The sequence below is a fragment of the Carassius carassius genome, chromosome 16 (assembly GCF_963082965.1).
Source record: "Carassius carassius chromosome 16, fCarCar2.1, whole genome shotgun sequence".
Lineage (NCBI taxonomy): Eukaryota > Metazoa > Chordata > Actinopteri > Cypriniformes > Cyprinidae > Carassius > Carassius carassius.
In genome coordinates, this window is record NC_081770.1 from 921,495 (window position 1) to 941,294 (window position 19,800).

The 19,800-nt window shown below is 38.8% G+C and overlaps 1 protein-coding gene and 1 pseudogene across 2 annotated transcripts in view; both read right to left on the bottom strand.

The window, feature by feature from the left end:
• Positions 1–19,800, bottom strand: part of LOC132159374 (NACHT, LRR and PYD domains-containing protein 3-like) — a 229,444-nt gene that overhangs the window by 166,927 nt on the left and 42,717 nt on the right. The gene's annotated exons all lie outside the window — the stretch shown is intronic.
• Positions 4,487–9,425, bottom strand: LOC132159231 (zinc finger protein 271-like; annotated as a pseudogene).

Consider the following 19,800-nt stretch of genomic DNA (forward strand, 5'->3'; position numbering starts at 1 on the left):
AAGATCATGAGAGTTCAGAGGAACAAATGATGAAGAAAATAACTAGTGCTGAATCTCTGAGTTATCAAGCAATCAATATACAAATAAAATATGATGCAAATATACTGCCATGTAATAATCTCTTCAGATCACTCACAACACACGTCTTTATTTACTTACACATTACTATCAGTAATAATTTACTATATATTAAGCTTCGGATCATTAAAAAGTTTAAAAGAAGATTTGTTTTGCTCGTGTTTATCAAGCTGTCTGTCCAGAAGAACAGGTTTGATTTGACCACAAAACACTTTCGGTCTTAAAATACGGCTTAAAATACAAAAAGGAGGAAATAAAACAACACTTTTAGAATTATTTTCGGACTGCTATCCTATATTTTTACAGATATTTTTACAGACTTGCAAAAATGTTTTAACATTCATCATCTTTAAACGGTTTGTTTTATTAATATCTCTCTGTTTCTCTGTGGTTTGTTTCTTCGGTGACAGACAGGTATAAGTTATAACTGAACAAATCCCGCTTCATCCAGCTCTGAAATGCGTTCATCATTCTCCTAAATAAGTGTAATGGTGAAAGTATTCAGACTTACTTGCAGTAGTTCAGACGATCTTGTGCTGCAGGAACAGAATCCAGAAGTCTTTCAAACACTTCCGGTTTGTGATCGCTGTTAAACACCTGTGCGATCTTCACGATTGATGTTTGTCACCTGACACGACTTCATCTTGGAGAAAATCAAAGTCCAGTTAACAACAGATCTCGTGCATCAGCGCCACCAACTGGACAGGAATGTGAAGCACAAACACACCTGCTTTCTCCTTCTTCTTCCTTCTAACAGCAGATCCCAAACTAAAACAGTGCACTAGCGCCACCTGCTGTTTCTTCACATTCTCCCTCTCAATCTGCTCCATTCACCTCCTTCTGATACATTTGACTACTCTGAAGGGTTAATGAATAATGACAGACAAACCATATCAAATAATCCAAGACAAACATATCAATCTGAAAGGTAATGATTGTTATATAACAGAATTATATACAGTCCTGGTTTTATTTTCATTTCTTTCATTACAGCAATAGTATATGAATTCAGATTGAATGATTTATTCAGTTATTCTGTAGGTTATGATGAATAATTAAGATATATGAAATCTATGATTCATTGAATTAGTTCAGAACTCAATTAATTATAATGAACTTTCAGTTTCTACATACAAATAGAAAATGCCCAGTTATTTTCCTCTTATTTTCTGAATTTATCATCTCTGTTCAGTTTTACAGGTCGCTGTGATGTAGATATATGTGCTTTTCACAATCTGTCATTTAAGATTTCAATAGTTTCGACTCTTATGTCTATTAAAAGAGAAAAACTGAGACTGTAAGTCATAAACTTGAGTTTGAAAAAGACAAAACAGCACTTTACCTATTATTTACAGCTGAAATTAACATTTTTATCATTTTACAATCAAATATTTAGTTATAATTTATGTATTTTAAATCGCACATTTCAGGAAATATTAGACTGACTAATGAATTTAGAGTCTTCTTCATTATTTACTGTCTTTCTGTACTCGTATTCAACATTTATAACACTGATTTTATGTAATTTAAGTTTAAATGACAAATATCACAGCTGTCTTATTTTCTCTCAATGTAATTTATTCTCTAATATTTTGAGCTCATCTTCATATTCCTGTCTTTATCACTGTCCTCAAAATCCTGCATCAGAATCAGAAAAACAGAAGAGAAGTGGATAAGATAAGTGCTATATATATCCATTTCAGAAGAATCCACAACAAATAATAATAATAATAATAATGTTTATTTTCCAGACAATGTTATAAAAGTCAGCAGACAGTAAAATGAAGATGATAGTGAGACTGAAGAACAAACAATGACAAGCAACGATACAATGATAACACGACCAACATCAGCAGATCTGACCTCAGCACCTTTCAGAAAATATACAGATTGAGTTACATTAAAAAATAAGTTATATGTGTGATTTTTGATAAATGGTTAGGAATGTAAAAGAGTATGTGATGTGTATCTGATAGACAGAGACATTTCTGGATCTGATGAAGAGAAACCCCAGGAACACAGAAGAAAGATCTTGTTTGAGACTCGAATCTCAATCTTTAGACTGTAAAAAGTGTGAGAGATGAGAGAGATCGACCTTTATCTGTTCTCACATGGACAGATATTCAATGAGTACGGCAGAAATTTAGGCAGCACCTCACCATTGTGAAGCAGAGTATTAATGATATTATAAAAGATATGGTGCTTAGAGAAGATGTGTTGAAACCAAACAAAGGTCAAATTTGGATTAAAGAGTTCATGATTGTTAAGATGAAGATAACTATAAAAGGCCAGAAAAAGGTTTTTCAAGCAGTACTTCATCCAATTATTAGTCTTTCAATTTAGTTTACCATTATTTGTTTTATTTTTTTTAGTATTTTTTTGTTTAAAACATTTATAAATGTTCATATTTGTCATTAAAAGCTCAACTAAGACATATTTGTTTTGAGGAATGTAAAATATCAGGTTAGATGGATTCTGAGGCGTTGGGAATCGAGAGTCGAATCCAAAGGAATCGATTGAATCAAGAGGAATAATCGACTCCTGATTCAGAGCCTTTTTCAGTTCAACAGATCTTATCCATGGGTGTCTCTCAAACGGAAGACTGCACACATCTAAATTCACGAAATAAACTGAAAGAAAGCACGCAGGTATTGATCATCTGAATTTTAGGATGCATCTTTCAGTTTGAGGAGCACCATTCACCTCCATCAGGCTCTAAAAAAAGCATTATTACCCAGCACACACAACAACGTTGTAAAACCTTTTTTTTTCACGTTGTGAAAAGGTCGTGTTTTTTTTGTTTTTCAACAATCATTCAACAATTAATATAAAGCTGTGAAAGTCTTGTTTTACAGTTGTTTTGACATGAATTTGAATAAATTAATTCATACCACACACACAATTTCACTTCTATTATTACACAACTGTGTCTTCATTAGACAAACATATTGATGGTGGTTCTACGCTCAATGACTTGGTTTTAAACCTGTAATGTTATCGCTGCTGTAGGTCAGTAATCATCCAGCACTCGTGCGTCTCATCGAGTAATGGCTTTGTTTACTAACCTGAGCATAGATTTACTGTGGTGTAATACACTTCACATAATTACTCTGAGATTACTGACTCTAGTTAAGTCAGAATCAATTCAAATGTCACAATTTATTATCAGTCAGGTAAATATGTATTATACCAATTACAGAGCCAATTCAGAGATATCAAATCAATACAACACATCACTTTCCCAAAGATCTAAGAGCGAGTATGGAGTGTATATGAACACACTGCACACTACGAGCTCATCTGGATACAGAAGGACCCGGATCTTCTTACAACATTTCCTGAAGTACTTCAGACCACAGCAAACACTGATGCATTGATCACGTGATCATTTCACATTACACATTACAACTCACATTAAAGACCCTGGGACCTGACACACACTCGACAGTGAGCAGAATATCTCTAAACTCTCAGGATCTGTATTTCCCTTCTTTATATTAACTGTAAGATTGAGATCATTGTAGCAGTCGCCCTGAGAGAATTCAGATCATACCAGACATGACTGTGAATATTACTTCATTCATGTAGAACATCATAATACTATCATACAAATGTTTTATGTGTTTAAACAGAACTGGAAAGATGAGATTTTGTGTTATAATAAAAGTGACAAAGCACAAAGCGTATCACATTTATTGAGTGGCTGGTGAACTACAAATAATGAATGTACTTAAACTTATACTTTTTCTAACTAAGCATTTATAGCAGCAATCAAAAGGCTTATGAATAGTCACAATATTTTACCTCAGAAAAGACAAGAATACATTTTTTTTAACAAATTTATTTATGAAGCATGTTGGGTTGTGTTTTTACTTGTGTTTTCTGTATTTCTATGTGATATCTTGTGTTTGTTATATGATGCTACTATGCTAACTTGTGAGATTAATAAAGTTGTTAACTTGTGCTGGATCTGAAGATGATCTACTCTGAATGTGTTTAGTGTGTTTGTGTAGTAGATGTTTGAGTGAAACAGTGTGGATCCTCTGCTGTTTCAAATGTGTAGCTGTAATAAAAGTCTTCTCACACTCGAAGCACACATGATCTCTCACACCAGTGTGTATCTTCTGATGTAGTTTTAAACTCTGAAGATGTGAAAATCTCTCTCCACACAAAGAACATGAATGTGGTTCCTACTTTGAATGAACTTTCAGGTGACTCTTCAGGTGTGAAGCTCTTAAAAATGTTTTTTTCACACAGATCACATGGGTGCAGGTTCTCTCGAGTGTGGATGTTCACGCGTTTCTTAAAATTTCCGTTGTGTGTGAAACTCTTCCCGCACTGAACACACTTGTACGGTTTCTCTCCAGTGTGGATCCTCTCGTGTGATTCAGGTCTCCTGACTGAATCTCTTGTCACAGTGTGAACACTTGTAAGGTTTCTCTCCAGTGTGGATCCTCTCGTGTGATTTCAGGTCTCCTGACTGACTGAATCTCTTCTCACAGTGTGAACACTTGTACGGTTTCTCTCCAGTGTGGATCCTCTTGTGTGATTTCAGGTCTCCTGACCGACTGAATCTCTTGTCACAGTGTGAACACTTGTACGGTTTCTCTCCAGTGTGAATCCTCTCGTGTGATTTCAGGTCTCCTGACTGACTGAATCTCTTCTCACAGTGTGAACACTTGTAAGGTTTCTCTCCAGTGTGAATCCTCTCGTGTGATTTCAGGTCTCCTGACTGACTGAATCTCTTGTCACAGTGTGAACACTTATAAGGTTTCTCTCCAGTGTGGATCCTCTTGTGTGATTTCAGGTCTCCTGACCGACTGAATCTCTTGTCACAGTGTGAACACTTGTACGGTTTCTCTCCAGTGTGAATCCTCTCGTGTGATTTCAGGTCTCCTGACTGACTGAATCTCTTGTCACAGTGTGAACACTTATAAGGTTTCTCTCCAGTGTGAATCATCTCGTGTGATTTCAGGTCTCCTGACTGAATCTCTTGTCACAGTGTGAACACTTGTACGGTTTCTCTCCAGTGTGAATCCTCTCGTGTGATTTCAGGTCTCCTGACTGACTGAATCTCTTGTCACAGTGTGAACACTTGTAAGGTTTCTCTCCAGTGTGGATCATCTTGTGTGATTTCAGGTCTCCTGACTGAATCTCTTGTCACAGTGTGAACACTTGTAAGGTTTCTCTCCAGTGTGAATCCTCTCGTGTGAATTCAGGTCTCCTGACTGACTGAATCTCTTGTCACAGTGTGAACACTTGTAAGGTTTCTCTCCAGTGTGAATCCTCTCGTGTGATTTCAGGTCTCCTGACTGACTGAATCTCTTGTCACAGTGTGAACACTTGTAAGGTTTCTCTCCAGTGTGAATCCTCTCGTGTGATTTCAGGTCTCCTGAATGACTGAATCTCTTGTCACAGTGTGAACACTTGTAAGGTTTCTCTCCAGTGTGGATCCTCTTGTGTGATTTCAGGTCTCCTGACTGAATCTCTTGTCACAGTGTGAACACATGTAAGGTTTCTCTCCAGTGTGAATCCTCTTGTGTGATTTCAGGTCTCCTGACCGACTGAATCTCGTCGCAGTGTGAACACTTGTAAGGTTTCTCTCCAGTGTGGATCCTCTCATGTGATTTCAGGTCTCCTGGCCGACTGAATCTCTTGTCACAGTGTGAACACTTGTAAGGTTTCTCTCCAGTGTGGATCCTCTCGTGTGATTTCAGGTCTCCTGACTGAATCTCTTGTCACAGTGTGAACACTTGTAAGGTTTCTCTCCAGTGTGAGTCCTCTCGTGTGATTTCAGGTCTCCTGACTGACTGAATCTCTTGTCACAGTGTGAACACTTGTACGGTTTCTCTCCAGTGTGAATCCTCTCGTGTGATTTCAGGTCTCCTGACTGACTGAATCTCGTCGCAGTGTGAACACTTGTACGGTTTCTCTCCAGTGTGAATCCTCTCGTGTGATTTCAGGTCTCCTGACTGAATCTCTTGTCACAGTGTGAACACTTGTAAGGTTTCTCTCCAGTGTGAGTCCTCTCGTGTGATTTCAGGTCTCCTGACTGACTGAATCTCTTGTCACAGTGTGAACACTTGTACGGTTTCTCTCCAGTGTGAATCCTCTCGTGTGATTTCAGGTCTCCTGACTGACTGAATCTCGTCGCAGTGTGAACACTTGTAAGGTTTCTCTCCAGTGTGAATCCTCTCATGTGATTTCAGGTCTCCTGACTGACTGAATCTCGTCGCAGTGTGAACACTTGTAAGGTTTCTCTCCAGTGTGAATCCTCTCGTGTGATTTCAGGTCTCCTGACTGAATCTCTTGTCACAGTGTGAACACTTGTAAGGTTTCTCTCCAGTGTGAGTCCTCTCGTGTGATTTCAGGTCTCCTGACTGACTGAATCTCTTGTCACAGTGTGAACACTTGTAAGGTTTCTCTCCAGTGTGAATCCTCTCGTGTGATTTCAGGTCTCCTGACTGACTGAATCTCGTCACAGTGTGAACACTTGTAAGGTTTCTCTCCAGTGTGAATCCTCTCGTGTGATTTCAGGTCTCCTGACTGACTGAATCTCTTGTCACAGTGTGAACACTTGTAAGGTTTCTCTCCAGTGTGAGTCCTCTCGTGTGATTTCAGGTCTTCTGACCGACTGAATCTCGTCGCAGTGTGAACACTTGTAAGGTTTCTCTCCAGTGTGGATCCTCTCGTGTGATTTCAGGTCTCCTGACTGAATCTCTTGTCACAGTGTGAACACTTGTAAGGTTTCTCTCCAGTGTGGATCCTCTCGTGTGATTTCAGGTCTCCTGACTGACTGAATCTCTTGTCACAGTGTGAACACTTGTAAGGTTTCTCTCCAGTGTGAGTCCTCTCGTGTGATTTCAGGTCTCCTGACTGACAGAATCTCGTCGCAGTGTGAACACTTGTACGGTTTCTCTCCAGTGTGAATCCTCTCGTGTGATTTCAGGTCTCCTGACTGACTGAATCTCTTGTCACAGTGTGAACACTTGTAAGGTTTCTCTCCAGTGTGAATCCTCTCGTGTGATTTCAGGTCTCCTGACTGACTGAATCTCTTGTCACAGTGTGAACACTTGTAAGGTTTCTCTCCAGTGTTTATCCTCTCGTGTGATTTCAGGTCTCCTGACTGACTGAATCTCTTGTCACAGTGTGAACACTTGTAAGGTTTCTCTCCAGTGTGAATCCTCTCGTGTGATTTCAGGTCTCCTGACTGACTGAATCTTGCCACAGTGTGAACACTTGTAAGGTTTCTCTCCAGTGTGGATCCTCTCGTGTGATTTCAGGTCTCCTGACTGACTGAATCTCTTGTCACAGTGTGAACACTTGTAAGGTTTCTCTCCAGTGTGGATCCTCTCGTGTGATTTCAGGTCTCCTGACTGACTGAATCTCTTGTCACAGTGTGAACACTTGTAAGGTTTCTCTCCAGTGTGGATCCTCTCGTGTGATTTCAGGTCTCCTGACTGACTGAATCTTGCCACAGTGTGAACACTTGTAAGGTTTCTCTCCAGTGTGGATCCTCTAGTGTGATTTCAGGTCTCCTGACCGACTGAATCTCTTGTCACAGTGTGAACACTTGTAAGGTTTCTCTCCAGTGTGAATCCTCTAGTGTGATTTCAGGTCTCCTGACTGACTGAATCTTGCCACAGTGTGAACACTTGTAAGGTTTCTCTCCAGTGTGGATCCTCTCGTGTGATTTCAGGTCTCCTGACTGACTGAATCTCTTGTCACAGTGTGAACACTTGTAAGGTTTCTCTCCAGTGTGAATCCTCTAGTGTGATTTCAGGTCTCCTGACTGACTGAATCTTGCCACAGTGTGAACACTTGTAAGGTTTCTCTCCAGTGTGAATCCTCTCGTGTGATTTCAGGTCTCCTGACTGACTGAATCTCTTGTCACAGTGTGAACACTTGTAAGGTTTCTCTCCAGTGTGAATCCTCTCGTGTGATTTCAGGTCTCCTGACTGACTGAATCTTGCCACAGTGTGAACACTTGTAAGGTTTCTCTCCAGTGTGGATCCTCTCGTGTGATTTCAGGTCTCCTGACTGACTGAATCTCTTGTCACAGTGTGAACACTTGTAAGGTTTCTCTCCAGTGTGGATCCTCTCGTGTGATTTCAGGTCTCCTGACTGACTGAATCTCTTGTCACAGTGTGAACACTTGTAAGGTTTCTCTCCAGTGTGGATCCTCTCGTGTGATTTCAGGTCTCCTGACTGACTGAATCTTGCCACAGTGTGAACACTTGTAAGGTTTCTCTCCAGTGTGGATCCTCTCGTGTGATTTCAGGTCTCCTGACTGACTGAATCTTGCCACAGTGTGAACACTTGTAAGGTTTCTCTCCAGTGTGGATCCTCTCGTGTGATTTCAGGTCTCCTGACCGACTGAATCTCTTCTCACAGTGTGAACACTTGTACGGTTTCTCTCCAGTGTGGATCCTCTCGTGTGATTTCAGGTCTCCTGACTGACTGAATCTTGCCACAGTGTGAACACTTGTAAGGTTTCTCTCCAGTGTGGATCCTCTTGTGTGATTTCAGGTCTCCTGACCGACTGAATCTCTTGTCACAGTGTGAACACTTGTAAGGTTTCTCTCCAGTGTGAATCATCTCGTGGGATTTCAGGTCTCCTGACCGACTGAATCTCTTGTCACAGTGTGAACACTTGTAAGGTTTCTCTCCAGTGTGAATCCTCTAGTGTGATTTCAGGTCTCCTGACTGACTGAATCTTGCCACAGTGTGAACACTTGTAAGGTTTCTCTCCAGTGTGGATCCTCTAGTGTGATTTCAGGTCTCCTGACTGACTGAATCTTGCCACAGTGTGAACACTTGTAAGGTTTCTCTCCAGTGTGGATCCTCTAGTGCAGTTTTAAATGTTGAGTTGTAGTAAAAGTCTTCTCACACTCAAAGCACACATGATCTCTCACACCAGTGTGTATCTTCTGATGAAGTTTTAAATTGCCCAGTTCTGAAAAGCTCTTTCCACCTAAAGAACATGAATGTGTTTTCTCTTTTGAATGAACTTTCAGGTGATTCTTCAGGTGTGAAGCTCTCACAAATGTTTTTCCACATTGATCACATTCATGCAGTTTCTCTCTGGTGTGGATGTTCTCATGATTCCTCAGACTTCCTAAATCTGTGAAGCTCTTCTCGCACTGATCACATGTGAACGGTTTCTCTCCAGTGTGGATCCTCATCTGAACACTGAGAGTAAATTTGTTTGACAAACTCTCTCCACACTGAGTGCAGGTCAAACTTTTCTTGTTTCTTCTTCTCAGTAAAGAAACTCTTTCGGTCCGTGAGCGAGTGTTTTCGCTGGTTGTGCCGTGATGATTTTTCTGCTCTTCACTCTCCTCCATCAGATCTGAAATGGAAGTAAAAGCTTTACAATATAAATAAATAAAATATAAATCAGAGAAATGTGAGTGAACATTTATGCAAAATTATGACCATTTTTATAAAATGAGGTACAATGATCTACATTAAAAAAATGTGGACACAAACCCATGTTTCTGTAGTGAGAACTATTCAATGTTTGATTTTTTTTTATTAAGTTAATTTTGAAAAATGTTTGGAGCATTTTTTTGTTTGTTACATTTTATTTTTTGTTTTTTAAAGTAATGACCAAGCGGACAGTGGCAGACAGTAAGCTGATCATATATGTTTGATCAATTTATCCTTCTCAAATCATCACGACTTGCCTAAAATAAGATCTATAGATATACTAAAAGAGTTCAAGCATATAACAATATTTAAACGTTAAACCTAGATAAATGTGTGCTATATCCAATAGTTTGTGCAGAAAGTGGAAGCTATGTGTGCTTTGCAGGACATGGAGGCACCAGCGCGATCACTTGCATGAAATTACTTGATTTATTTAGTGATTCATTTGTAACTGTAAAGGGTCTACTTTTATTTTTGCTCACTCACAATATCAACAAAATGTTGTGCTTTTATAAAATAAAGAAAACAAACATGAAGCGCTTTCTGCCGTCTGGTCTTGAAAAGAAGTGCTTCACAAAAATGAACCGAAACTCAGCGAAAACATGCCTCACAGACATAAATATATCTATAGAAAGCTTTAACTTAGTACTTAATGAAATATAACATACTGAAAACAAAAACTTTTTTATTATGATCATAATCCATGTAAAATCATGTCTAATGAGGAGATGGCAAGCACTGCACAGGAACAATTGGCTCATTGTTTGTCGTGGTTAATCAAAGCAAAACTCTTTCAAAACGCAGCTTTTCCTGAAGCATTGGGAACTTTTAATAAGTCCCCACGCTCCAACTTCTCCCTGACGCTCTGATTGGTCAACTGTCACCTGTGTGCTAATGTGTGTGTTAGGGATGTTATTTTTGGTTATTTTTCCTAACCGACAAGCGACGCTCGTTAACAGATTATTAACTTTTAACCGACAAGATTATTTTAAATTAGAATTGAATTAAATTAGAAAGGATAAGTGTCTGTGACCTATTCAAAATACTAACATTTGTTTCCCGGGAATTCATTTTACATGCGCACAAAGCAGCAAACAATCTTCATATCACATCACGCACCTGCAGCTCTGTGAGAAATAGGCCTATACGAAAAATACATTGTTACTTAATAAATCAAGAAAATGAACAAAAAACTGTGCAACAAGTAGCCTAGTATGTGCTGCGCAAAAGGAAACCAGACGACAGAAAGCAGCATCCTATTTTTCTTTAGGCTTAAAGCATAAAGATTTGTTTTTATTGTGAATGTGCACATATAAAGGGGAAACCGTTTACAGTTACGATGATCTTTTTGACTAAAATGAGAAGTTGCTTCCACAGTTCCACTGAAAAATAAATGATTCAAGTGATTGTGCTGGGGCAGCATGCACACACAGTTACTTTGACAATGCAGTCTCTTAATTATCATTATAAAATACAGTCAGTCAAACATGAAAAAACATAAATATGTAGTAAAATCTGTGCCATTAAGTGTTATCACTGTACCACGTGATGTTATGCAAAACATTTTGTTTTACGTAGATATTTGAATGTGAGTGAAGTACATAATAAATACAAATACATCGCAAATACGGAAACATTTGATTTTGTGTCGAATGAGAGAGCCAATGTTGGTTTCAGTTTCGTTTTGGCTTAAATTAATTAGTTTTGGCTTGTCGTCTGTATTGCTATAGCTTCTTATATTTTTAATTCTTGTTCTTTTCTAAATACTGTTAATTGAAAGGATTGTTGTGGAGTGAGGGGAACTAAAATAGCCTAGCTATGTAAACTGTAATCCGGTACTGATTCCAAATTACATGACAATAATTATAGTTAGTAACATAATCCATTACATTACACATTTTAGATAATCTAATCAGACTACTTTAGATTACTTTTGACCTAACTTGATTTAAATAGGATAATATTCTACCATATTGACAAAAATACAAAGAGTAATATATATATATATATATATATATAATTTCACAAAGCTTGTCAGAATATTCTGTTTTTGCTTCACATTGGGTTATTATTAAATCAAATTATGTGTATGATTATTATTATATAACGAAATGATATTAAATTATATAAATTATATGTATATGAATTATGTAACAAAAATTAAATAACTGTAATAACATATTTAGGTTAAATAAAGATGTCAGTCTTTTTGGGAAACAAAATCAAAGAAAAAAAATAAACTAATTCTGTTTCTAATATTCTGTATGTTGCTCAAAAACTAAATATATATTGTGTCCAGTTTTTTTTTATTTTTTTTTTATTTTACCCAGTCATTTAAAAATAACACATTTTTTAAAACAAAAAATACGAGTTCACATATCGCACCTAAACACGCATGGAAAACGTAATTAGAACTAGATACTAAATTAGTTATAAATGCCTATCCATATAAAGCTATGATTCGCGATCCCCAAACTGACTCAAATGATTCGCGAACCCACTACGAACTCCCAAACTGACTCAAATGATTCGCGATCATCAAACTGACTCAAATGATTCGCAATCCCGCTCCGAACTTTCAAACTGATTCAAATGATTCGCGAACCCGCTTTGAACTCCCATACTGACTCAAATGATTCGCGATCATCAAACTGACTCAAATGATTCGCAATCCCGCTCCGAACTTTCAAACTGATTCAAATGATTCGCGAACCCGCTTTGAACTCCCAAACTGACTCAAATGATTCGCAATCCCGCTCCGAACTTTCAAACTGACTCAAATGATTCGCGAACCAGCTTTGAACTCCCAAACTGATCATTTTTCATAAATATGACACATAAATATATAAGAAAAAACACAATTAAAAGATGCTAAATATAAGCAATGTAAGAATTTAAAAAGTGAAAGAATAAACATAGAAATATCATTTTACAAATTTGCAAGGTACAAATAAAGCACCAATGAATTGAGTTGAACTGAATGTGTTTTAGTTTTGTGTTTTATATGAAACATGGTTTATCACAGACTAATGAATAAATGCTGTTGTGATAGTTTCATCTTGTAATGTCACAATAACTGATAACCGTGTTGTTTTCTGATCTTCACAGCAATAAAATGATCTTAATGTGTCAATGAACAGATCTGAAGTCATCAGTGTAATGAATGAGGTGAAAACAGGATCTATTATCATGAAATAAAGAGGATTTTGATCAGCTGATAATATTGATGAGTCTCAGACTAGAAACACTCATTAAACAAGACATTCAGGATCAGCAGCAGATCATCACTTTATTCTGACTGTTTGCTGATAGAAACACATCTTTATCAAACATTGTGATTTGTCCTTATCAATCTGAACACATTTCTAATGTTATTTAGCGCATTCATAACATCAGAGTATTTCCACATCTTACAGTTTTCTATGTGAAGAGTTTGCTCGAAACAAAAGGTGTAAAGAGGATTTTACAACTGCGTGAAGATAGTGAACTACTCACCTCAGAAAACCGCCAAAATGAAGAAGAACTGGCTCTTCTTCTGCTGCTTCTGCTTCTTCTTCTCTGGTGTTTATTGATGGATTGCAGCCTAACTGTTGCATTACCGCCACCAACTGGAATAAAGCATGGGTCAGGATTTTTCTTGTAGGAAAGCTTCTTCTTCTTCTTTTGATTTGATTGGTGGCTGAAAACCAATGTAAATTAATGCCACTCACGAGACTGGAGTGTGGAGCAGTGTATGACAAACTAGGACATTTAGAAATTAATTATATTCTTTCCATCAATCCTGTATTTTTGGGGGTAAATCATGAGATGTTTGAACACAAGTACTTCCTTCTTAAAGCTTCTGAACATTAACGTTTACAATGTCTGTCTTCATCATTTGGATCATTTCCCTTCTTTCCTCCTCATATTTCCTCCTCTCCAATAACACACGTAACACTGACTCCGTTTCCTCACAGTTTTCACACAAACCTGTTGATGTTTGTCTGTTTTGAACAGTGTCTGATTCAGTCCAGTGTGTCCTATTCTAAGAGTGAACAAAACCTCTTCTTTTCGGTTTCTGCCCCTCATTACACCGACTTTCTCCTGAATATTATAAATGATTATAAAAATACATTTTATACACCATCATTTTTGTTTCTATAACGTGTGAATCAGTGACGGCTGGTGCTAAAAAACACTTTTGTGGGTGCACAAACAAACTGAAAAACTAAACTGTTAGTAATGCAGGACTGTAAACAGCCATTTATCAGGTGATTATGTATCATTACTGCCAGATAAAATATTGAAAATATTAATGTTAAAGTCAACTGTTAAAGAATGCAATAAATGTACCATGAATCAGTGAATTTGAGTTCAATGTGGTTTTATTATCAGCAGTAGTTTTATTATCAGTATCAGATTTATAGTAGTATTATCAGTTCAGTAATCAAGGTAATCATTCACACACACACACACACACACACACACACGCGCACACACACACACACACACACACACACACACACACACACACACACACACACACACACACACAATGAAGTTGTCTAATCACTGGCCTGTAGCACTATTTGAAAATATATTTGTCTCTCCTTTCTTTCTGGCTGTCAGATTTGTCCCTGGTTTTCTTTCTGGTTGAAATCATCATCTCAGTCCCAGTCTCTTCTCCACTGACAGCATGAACAATGCATTCAGTCTCTCCTGGCTCCTGCTGTTTCTCAGAGAAGTCTTCATTCTCTTCAAGCTTGAGAAGCAGCTCTCAGATCACTTCTGCTGTGGTCATGGGTGTGCTGATGAGGATCTTGTTCAAGATTGTTCTCCATAAACAGCTGGAGAAGGTCCACAGCAGCACGAGAGCTTCTGAACTCTTCCTTGCAGTAGATGAGACTAAGCTCTGTCTTCAGCTTACTCTCACTGAGCTCTGGATAGACCTTCAAAGTCCTGCTCAGTGCATCTTCAGGAAACACCATTGTGTCCTGTTCAAACCTGTCTGCTTGAAGCACAGTGACACTAACAAGGTGTTTGTGAAGGAGAACTGGTCCATGGTGTGTGAGAGTATGGTATCACAGACCTAGAGAGTGAAGGAGGGAAACAAACATGATGTAGTGATCACAAAATGTCAATTTCAGCTGCAACAATTAAACATGACCAGTTTAAAGTTATAAAGGGAGATCAGTTTCAGTGTTTGGATCCATAATTTCTCAGAAATTCATACACATGGACAAGATAAATATGTCAAGTTTGATGAATTTCTGCTGCTCAGGGAGCTAACAGAGATGAAGGCTGTAATACTAATGTTGTCCACTAGAGGAAATCACACAACAAACTCTTTTAGATCACAATTTAAAGACTGTGGAAATGATAAATAGTTCACTTGTAGTAAAAAATGCATTGAAATATTCATCTCCAAAATATATTATATTACTATTTCAAAAATACATACTATCATTAATATTTTTATATCCTAACGATATTGAAAACTTATGTTGCAACTATGACTGAATATATGCCCAACTGAAGGAAAGTGAATGTTAATATTTTTAATGCATTAAATGGAAAAAATACTTCTAAAACTATTCTTATTTGAAAAGAGACATGGCCATTGTATAAATGTATATTTTACTAATCTTCATATCTATAAGAGAGAGCGATCAAAAATAAATAAATAAATAAAATATTTACAACAAACTGTATTGTTTGAGTTACCTTCTATGGGTAATTGTAAATATCTTCTCATGTCTCTGATCACATTACAATATGTTTTCTGAAATATTTCAGTAACCTTAAGATATAATCCTCCCATTAACCCCACACACATCTATCACAGCGTGTCTACAGATATAAACAAGTTACATTTACCACTTTTTTTTTTTTTTGATCTTCTGTATGTCCTGCTGGATGCTCCTCTTAATGTGAACTGAATCTGTGTCCTTCTTCTGGAGTTGCATCTTTTTTTCTTCATCTGAACGCCTTGTGAAGGGTATTGTTGCAAAGATAAACCCGAGTTTTCTTTCATTTGGAGATATTTGTCTGCTTCCACATTGATCAGAAGCTGTCAGTCAAATGACAATCTGCTGACAGAGTCTGAACACAGCATTAGATGAACATTTCAGTAAACGAGCGTGTGCTACAATCACGAGTCACTCTATAAGATGAGATTTCAGCACTTGACAAACGGACAGCGACTCTAAGCAGCTCTTAAAGCACAGATACTGCGATTGTGTTAAGTGCATTTCTGGGAAACACACGTGGATCAATAACGAAAGATCGTAAAATGACTCAGAAAACGCTCTTAAACTCTCAGATCAATCGCTGTCGAGAAACCCGGCCACAGATGAAGCATCTGATAGCAGGTTTATAATAAACGGGATTTAACTCTTCATTTATCTCTTATATTACACGCTTCGTTATTTATGCAGCATAACGTTAATATTAGACTTATATCTATCTGCACAGAATCCCCTGAACGCAGGAGTGAAAGTGTCTGTGTGTCTCTGAATGAATCTGTTGTGTAATTGCATAAAAAGAAATGAGAGCACACCGAGTAACGAACAGGTCTCTTTACTTTTTTCATTTTTTCTCCTTTTTCTATGTCTAGAACAATATCTCCCTCTAGTGGACATTTATCAACAAGCAATGTAATAAGAGAACACAACATCTCCCCATGACTTAATTTGTTTTCCTCTGCAGTTACAATGAACATTTGCTAAACACTGTATTCAATCGTTTTGTTCTCTTACCGGATTCCTTTACTTATATTAGAAACTCAAAACAATGTCAAACAATTTCTCTTGACAAACACATATAGTATGAATAGTTATATGAACATTTCTTCAGTTCAAACCACAACTGTCCTGAACTAAACTTTGGCTTTTTTCCTTTTCCTTTGCCTACTTTAGCAGTTTAAGTTACATAGTCCTTCAACCATACTGGCTTCCTTCTACAACGTCCCTCCAATTGGTTGTTATCACTTTCAGGCGATGCAGCAGAAGTTGATTGTTCAGAGTGTTCAGGAACCTGAGCAAATTCTGAGTGCAGTGGTGCCAGATGAGATACGTCCCAAGTTCGTCCATCACTCAGTTCAAAACGATGTGTTCCCTTCCTTCTAACAATCTGCATAGGGTTGCTGAATTTTGATTTCCCTTTTCTGACATGCACAGGTTTTCTCACCCGTACAAAGTCACCTTCCTTGAGCCCCGGAGTCTTTGCTTTGCGTTTTTTATCCAGGTATGCTTTCATTTTTTTCTGGTGTCGCATCACCTTTGTTTTCAGCTTTTTTATAGCAGGATTCACATTGCCCTTTGAAAGAATTGACAATTTTGTTCTCATTTTTCTTCCGAACATCAGCTCAAAAGGAGACATTCCTGTCGTGGCGTGAGGTGTAGCTCGGTAAGTCTGCAGAAAATCCGCAATGAACGATGTCCAAGGGGCTCTCTCCCTTTCTGCAGTCAGAATAGCCTCCTTCAGTACCTTATTCCAGCGCTCCACAGCTCCGTTTCCTTCCGGGTGATATATAGAAGTACGAATGTGCTTTACATCTCTTTCTTGTAGAAATAGTTTGAACTCGGTTGACACGAACTGAGGCCCATTGTCCGTAACAATCTCCAGAGGATTCCCTTTTTGGCTAAACACTGACCTCAGGAAACAATTAATGGTAGATGCAGTCACATGAGGCGCAAAAGCTACCTCTGGCCATTTTGAATGGTAGTCAATCAGTGTGATAGCGTATCTACAACCAACAGGACCAATGTCAAAAGGACCCACCACATCGATGCCCAGTTTCTGCCACGGAGCTACTGGATAGTCAACAGGGGTAAGTGGTGCATGTGTGGTTCTAGCAGTTTTATCATCGAGTTGGCAGGTGACGCAAGTTGCAATTGTGGACTGTACCTGCGAATCCATCTTAGGCCACCAGTATAGCTCCCTAAGCTGTTGCTTGGTTCTCACAATGCCTTGATGGCCATCATGAGCAAGGGTGACCAAACGGGAACGTAAACTAAGAGGCACAATCAGTCTGTGTGATCCTCTTAGCACATACGAGTCCAAGATAGACAGTTCGTCTCGGATTGAAAAGTACCTGGACATGTCAGAATGCAGGTTTTTGGATGTAGCGGGCCAGCCACACTCAATGTATTGGCGAAGTTTGGCGAGCTCAGGGCATGAGGAGCTTTCAGCAGCAAACTCAGCCACAGGAACAGCTGACAGAAGTGTAGTGATAGCAGCAACAGTTTCTGGTTCAGAATCAAAATCAGACTTACTTTCGTTTGCCAATGGAAGACGCGAAAGGCAATCCGCTACCTGGTTGTCAACTCCCCGCCTGTACTCCATAGTATAGTTGAAGCAGAGCAATCTAGCGGACCATCGTGCTACTCTCAGTCCAGCTCGTCCCATACCTTTAGTGGTCAAAAGGGTGGTTAAGGCTTGGTGATCTGATCTTAATGTGAAGTGTTTGCCCCACAGGTATGTTCTCCAACGCTCAATGACCCAGACACAAGCAAGGGCTTCTTTTTCAACAACAGAATACTTCCTTTCTGCCGATGTCAAGGTTCTGGATGCGAAAGCCACGGTTCTTTCTGACTTATCTGGATGAAGCTGAGTCAGGATGCCACCTATGCCGTAGTCGGAGGCATCTGTTGTAACAATTGTAGGTAAAGCAGGATCAAATAAAGCCAATGCAGGGCTCTGTGCAATCAGTTCTTTTACTTTCTGAAAACTTTTGTGTGCTTCGTCAGTCCATGCGAAATTGGAAATTCCTCTAAAGACATCTCTCATAGGCTCAACAACAGCTGCGTAGTTAGGAATGAATTTAGCATACCAAGCGGTGAGGCCTAGAAATGATCTTAGTGTAGGCACATCCGAAGGTGGTGGAGCATTACGTATTGCTTCCAAGTGGCTGTGATCTGGCATCAGTCCCGCTTTGGAGATGGTATGTCCCAGAAATGTGAGCTTCTCCTGGCGAAATGTACATTTCTTCTCATTCAGATGCAGACCTGCTTCTTGTAGTTTGTGCAGCACTATTTTTAGGTGAGCATCGTGGCTAGTAACAGAGTCACCAAACACAATTATGTCATCCAGATAACACTGGACGCCTGTAACGCCCCTGAGAGTAGTACACATCAGTTTTTGGAACGCCGCCGGGGCTGATGCTAATCCGTAGCAAACTCGCTTGTAACGAAACAGACCCTCATGTGTTATAAAAGCAGTGAGGTCCCTACTGTCCTCATGTAGTGGCACTTGATGGTATGCATTTGCCAGGTCGATTGTAGAAAACATCACAGCACCTCTCAACTGTGAAAAGAGTTCTTCAATGTGTGGAATAGGGTAGCTGTCCACAACGATTGCTTTGTTGGGTTCCCTAAGATCCACACACATTCTGATGTCTCCAGATTCCTTTTGCATAACTACGATGGGCGAAACCCACAGCGAAGCATCCACTCTTTCAATAATATCTGCTGCTAGTAGGCGGTTCAGCTCTGTAGACACAGCATCCCTTACAGAAAAAGGTAGTCTGCCTAGCTTCTGTTGCACAGGAATAAAGTTGTCATGCATTTTCACTTTGTGTACATAGTTCTTTGCACAGCCAAAGGATGGCGTATCAGTATGGAATACTTGTTGCACTGACTGTTTGAGGGTGAGTACTTTATTTCCTGTTATGCACAAGTTCAAGGAATGTATTAAGTCCATGCCCATAAGTGCATTTCCACTTTTCACAATATAGAATGTGGCAGGTACTGAATGCTCACCATGTCGCGCAGACGTCTTAATACATCCCAGCACTGGAATGTCATCTTTTGAATATGTGACAAGACGCACATCTGACTGTTCCAAAGGCAGTTCAGAGAAGTATTGTTTATATACATGCTCTGGAAGCAAAGATAAGGATGATCCAGTATCAACAATTAACTCTTGCGTTGTAGTGCCAGAAAATGTCCCCATTTCAATGTCACACACAATTTTGTTTGCAGCAGCAAATGTGTTAGTCATGTACAAAACAATCAGTTCCGGGACTTCGATTTCTCTGATGTCCTGTCTTCGTCCAGAACAGCACACTTTTGCAAAATGTCCCGTTTTACCACGTAATTTGCATGTCTTATTTAAAGCAGGGCACTGCTTGGAATTCGCTAAATGGCAGCTGGAATCACAGCGATAACATTTGCGTGCAGAGTGACTCTGGTTTTTACCTTGTGTGGTTCTATGCATGGTCGTTTCTTTTTTTCTGACATATAGCCGTTGAACTGGCAAATCGGCAGGTTTTGCAAATTCACTCGCATTAGCCATGGCATTTTCCACTTG